At 37.3% G+C, this 5,964-nt stretch overlaps 1 non-coding gene across 1 annotated transcript; it reads right to left on the bottom strand.

Annotated features, from left to right (window-relative positions):
• Positions 1-680: 680 nt before the first annotated feature.
• LOC122438994 lies at positions 681-789 on the bottom strand. Its single transcript, XR_006268737.1, has one exon. It is a non-coding gene; the product is annotated as a U6 spliceosomal RNA (small nuclear RNA).
• Positions 790-5,964: the final 5,175 nt, after the last annotated feature.

Genomic DNA, 5,964 nt, shown 5'->3' with positions numbered 1-5,964 from the left:
AAAAAAAAAGAACTCATACAAAATTAGAAGGAGAAATACAAACTTTGACAATCAGGCAAGGTAGCCTGGCATTTTTTTTATTTTTGAGGTAAAACACAATTAATTTGTTCAGAGTAAAGTTCAGTTTATTATAGAATTTTAAAGAACATAGTGAAATATAAAACTTGAGTGTTTATAGCAAGTTGTAGATGATTTAAGATAAATGAATTTTATTTGCAATATTTTAGAATATCTGAGTCAAAGAACATAGACAAAATGCTTAAAAATTTTGGTGAAATTTTGCTTAGTTTTGATGAGTTTGTTTGTAAAGATATGTTAATATCCTTTGCTGCCAAAGACTAAATTAATGCAATACTGGAATTTTATTTTCTGCCTGTGAAAATATAAATCATCCTTGAAATATTTAGCCTGCTTCCCTGGTGGTTCAGATGGTAAAGCGTCTGTCTGCAATGCTGGAGACCCGGGTTCGATCCCTGGGTCGGGAAGATCCCCTAGAGAGGGAAATGGCAACCCACTCCACACTTTTGCCTGGAAAATCCCATGGACAGAGGAGCCTGGTAGACTGCAGTCCATGGGGTCTCTACGAGTCGGACACGACTGAGCGACTTCACTTCACTTTCAAGAGTTCAACTTTGTTATTTTGCATGTGAATAGTCAATTTTTCTAGCAACATTTGCTGAAAAAATATGGAACACTTTACAGATTTAAATGTCATACTTGTTCTGGGGCCATGCTAATCTCTGGAATGCTTATCATTCCAATTTTAGTTTAGGTGCTGTCAAAATGAACATTAGATGTCTTTCAAAATTAAAATTATCTATGGCATTTCTCAAAGAGCCCCTGGAAAATCACAATGATTTATACATTTATCTCATAAAAAGAGAGATGCCAGAAATATTTTAGGTTACTTTGATATACTTTATATTAATGCTTCTGAACTAACTCATCACTATATAAAGAATCCATTAGAATTATCAAATGAAAAGGTAATTCATATAAAATATTCTGAGACTGTACATTGTGCAGAATAAATTGACAAGGTCAAGAGATTTGTTAATGCCTTCATTGTCCATGATGGAATCTAATCCTAAGAAATATTATATATTAAAAAATTTTAATCTATTGTACTCTAATGGAAAAGTTTACTGTTTCAATTTTGATATTGTTTGTCACTGTAATAAATCAATCTCATAAATTTAATCATACTCTGAAGTAGGCAGTTCTGCTTCCTCAGGGGTTATAATAGAAAAGCTATTTTTAACCAAATCCAGGAGCTATAGTACTCTTAAAGAGTTCTTCAAGAGAAGGACTTAAAAAATTTATGTTAAAAGGAGAAAACATAATGTGTTAGCCACGTGTTGTAAAATATCAATAATTACTATACCCCAAGGTTATAATTTTATTTTGGAAAGATCTCCAGAAATTGCCTGAAAACACAGCTTTGGATTTATAATTTAAAAAATTAACAAAACAGTTCATTTTTTGAAGACTATGTTAAAATTGCAAAGTCATTTTTGCTTTTTTTGAAGTATAACATTTAGTTACACATTAATATATCTTTAAACATCTATTCAGTCCCCAAAGAAAACCTATTTCATTTTAAATATTATTTTAAGTATAGTAAGCATTGTCTTACATAATTAATGCAAGAAAATTAAGCACCTTTGTTTCTTAATCAATAGGAAAGGGTCTAAATTTATCCTTATGTATTTTAAAAATTATCAGATATTGACATTTTAAATATTTTAAGTATTAAAATTATTATTTGAATGAATATTTTATTGTATTTTTGTTGATGTGCAAAATAAAATATTTGTATAATTATTGAATTTATTTTTTATTGTCTAGCATACAAAATGGCTAAAATGATTTTTAACACTTGGAGAGTTCATAAGACAGAAAATGTTGGGCTATCTACTTTATAGAAAAGTTTCTTAATAAAATCTAATAATACATCTTGTTGTTTAGTCACTAAGTCATGTCTGACTCTTTTGCAATCCAATGGACTGTAACCCACGAGGCTCCTCAGTCCGTGGGATTTCCTAGGCCAGAATACTGGAGTAGTTTGCCATTCCCTTCTTCAGGGGATCTTCCCGACCCAGGAACTGAAGCTGCATCTCCTGCCTTAGCAGGCGGATTCTTTACCACTGAGCCGTGAGGGAAACCCAGTAATACATCTATGTTAGTGCAAAAACTAGCCCACAGTTTTATAATAAAATAATTCTCAATAAAAGGAATAGATATAAACACACATTTTAGTTGTGCCTAGACATTCATAAGATTTATATCACTTCATAGCAAATAGATGGGGAAACAGTGGAAACAGTGGCTGACTTTATTTTGGGGGGCTCCAAAATCACTGCAGATGGTGATTGCAGCCATGAAATTAAAAGACGCTTACTCCTTGGAAGGAAAGTTATGACCAACCTCGACAGCATATTAAAAAGCAGAGATATCACTTTGCCAACAAAGGTCGGTCTAGTCAAAGGTATGGTTTTTCCAGTAGTAATTTATGGATGTGAGAGTTGGACTATAAAGAAAGCTGAATGCCGAAGAATTGATGCTTTTGAACTGTGGTGTTGGAAAAGACTCTTGAGAGTCCCTTGGACTGCAAGGAGATCCAACCAGTCCATCCTAAAGGAGATCAGCCCTGGGTGTTCATTGGAAGGACTGATGCTGAAGCTGAAACTCCAGTACTTTGGCCACCTGATGCGAAGAGCTGACTCATTGAAAAAGACCCTGATGCTGGGAAAGATTAAGGGCAGCAGGAGAAGGGGATAACAGAGGATGAGATGGCTGGATGGCATCACCAACTCGATGGGCATGGGTTTGGGTAAACTCCGGGAGTTGGTGATGGACAGGGAGGCCTGGGCGGGCTGCAATTCATGAGGTCACAAAGAGTCGGACACAACTGAGCAACTGAACTGAACTGATATTAGTGGTAAAGTACCATTTAAAACATATTGTAGCTCCTTGTCTGGTAAGTCACTCTAGATATTCTCTTGACCAGGGTCGAACCTGGGGCCACAACAGTGAACACATCTCACCGTTGCACTGGACCACCAGGGCACTCCCAAGGTGGCTGTTTTTTTGCTGACTGTACATCCCCCATTTGACCAATGCCTGACCTACACCCTACTCACCCAGTTGACTTTCCTACATACTCGCCCCAGGCCCCGGCTAATGATTTCTAGCTTTAGATCAGAACTCTTCACTATGCTTGTCAAAGGCTTGATTCCCTGATAACCTATGAGCCCATCTGATGTCAATTCCTCCCCTAGTAGATAACTTCCCCCTGACCCCGGCAGCAAACACTGCTGCCAAGTCCTGCTATCTGCACATGGTGGGGTTTCGCTCCAGGACCTTGCTTCAGATGAAGATTCCCCTGTGCATGAAACCACTGATGTCCCTGTGACTGCCTTTGGGCTCATTCTTTGGTCCTGAGCTGGGCAAGGCCTTGGAGGCCTCAGGGTGCGGCACAAGTAGATGATCGGCCAGGAGACCCAGGAAACTCCCAAGAGCCACCAGATGTTGGGAAATAAAGATGGGGGATGGAAAATTGCAGGGACCTAGCATGTGAGGCCTGAACGTTGCAGGTGGTGTAACCCTGGCGTGGCCACCCAGGTAGTATGGTGGCCACCCGCTGGTATGTGCGGCCCTTTGGTGACCGTCCTTGATGAATGGGGGCCACCGAGAGGACCGAGAAATCATAGACACTCCTAAGGTTATTGTGGGGATATTTGGCCACCATTTCTACAGAAAAGAAACAGGCAACAAGGTGGTGGCCACAGTTGTAGGCTAGCAACTACTTTCTATTTAAGAAAGGCCACAGAAGTTGAGTTAACAGTCGCGGTATCGGTTAACTTGCATTCTGATTCCTGTTCCTCTGAAATGAGGCATATGAACGTGAGTGAATGATATGTAGTGTTGCTCTTTCTTTCAGCTGAACTGGCTTATTTAGAACCTAGAAAAAAAATCTCTGAAAATGGCCAAGATGGGAATTGTTTTACCATTCTAAAACTGGACTTTGCATATACCATTAGAGGAAATTAGTGTTCTAGAAGGAATTGGTATTTCTGTTCTTATGCTTTTGAGATATAAATCATCTACTTGGGCTCTCAGAAACTTTATTCCTGTGTGATCTCTAAGAGTGAATAGGAAAAAAGGAGCCCTTTTAAAAATGTTTAGAAATAATTATGCTTTGGGAATGTCTGTCTAAAGCAGTCTTCAGATTTTTGGTAACTTGCAACTGTTGTTTAGCCACCAAGTCATGTCTGACTCTTTGTGACCCCATGGACTACAGCACGCCAGACTCCTCTGTCCTCCACTATCTCCTGGAGTTTGCTCAGATTCGTGTCCATTGAGTCAGTGATGCTATCTAACGGTCTCATGCTCTGCCGCCCTTTCTCCTTTTTCTTTCAATCTTTCCCAGCTTCAGGGTCTTTCCTAACTAAACTAAATTGAAGAGAATTTGTTGACTATTTGGATAGCCATTTCAAATCGGATAGATAAAGGAACATTAATTGCTGGGCAGGTCTAAGTTTACCTACTTTTACCTTCTTAGGAGAGGAAAACTAAAGCATACATTTTTCTGTTAGTAAAGCAAACAGTTCACAATTATTTGCTTCTGGCTTTTTGCCAGAGACTAAGGTTTTTGTTGTTGTTATCACTGCTGCTGTTTTTCCAACTTAATTGAGATATAATTGACATATAACATTGTATACCATTAAGGTGAACTTATTGATTGGATATGTTTATATATTGAAAATGATTACCATCTTAGCTAACTCTTCATCTTGTTACATAATTAGCAATTTCTTTTTGTGGTGTGTACATTTAAGATCTATTCTCTTAGAAACATTAAGTATATGAAGCAGTATTATTAACTATAATTGCTGTGTTGTACATGGGATGCCAGGACTTAGTCTTACAACTGAAAGTTTGTACCTTTCAGTGACTATATATTTTTATTTATATATATATATATAGTTCCCTTTATTTTTTATTAGTTGGAGGCTAATTACTTTACAATATTGTAGTGATTTTTGCCATACATTGACATGAATCAGCCATGGATTTACATGTGTTCCCCATCCTGATCCCCCCTCCCACCTCCCTCCCCATCCCATCCCTCTGGGTCATCCCAGTGCACCAGCCCCGAGCACTTGTCTCATGCATCCAACCTGGACTAGTGATCTGTTTCATACTTGATAATATACATGTTTCAATACTATTCTCTCAGATCATCCCACCCTCACCTTCTCCCATAGAGTCTAAAAGTCTGTTCTATGCATCTGTGTCTCTTTTTCTGTCTTGCATATAGGGTTATCATTACCATCTTTTTAAATTCCATATATATGCGTTAGTATACTGTATTGGTGTTTATCTTTCTGGCTTACTTCACTCTGTGTAATGGGCTCTGTGACTATATATTTTTAAAAATTTATTGAGTATAGTTAATTTACAATGCTGTGTTAATTTTTGCTTTAGATCTAAATCACTTTTTGCTGTAAATCACTTTAGAGCAAAGTGATTCAATTATGTATATATATTCTTTTTCATATTCTTTTATGATTTATTACAGGACATTGAATGTAGTTTCCTATGCTATACAGTAGGACCTTGTCATTTATCCATTCTGACAGTTTTCTTCTGTTGATCCCAAACTCCCTTCTTCCATCCCCGGACCTCCCTCTATCTTAGCAATGAAAGTCTATTCTCTATGTCTGTGAGTCTGTTTCTGTTTCATGGATAAGTTCATTTGTGTCATATTTTAGATTCCACATACGAGTGATATCATACAGTATTTGTCTTTCTATTTCTGGTTTACTTCACTTGGTATGATGATATCTAGATTGATCTATGTTCTGCAAATGGCATTATTTCATTCTTTTTTTACAGCTGAGTAGTATTCCATTGTGTGTATATATATACATACACACACACCACATCTCCTTTATCCAT

This window comes from Cervus canadensis, chromosome 3 (genome assembly GCF_019320065.1).
Source record: "Cervus canadensis isolate Bull #8, Minnesota chromosome 3, ASM1932006v1, whole genome shotgun sequence".
In the NCBI taxonomy this organism is placed as follows: domain Eukaryota; kingdom Metazoa; phylum Chordata; class Mammalia; order Artiodactyla; family Cervidae; genus Cervus; species Cervus canadensis.
The sequence above is the reverse complement of the archived record's forward strand: the minus strand, read 5'-3'. Positions and strand labels throughout refer to the sequence as shown.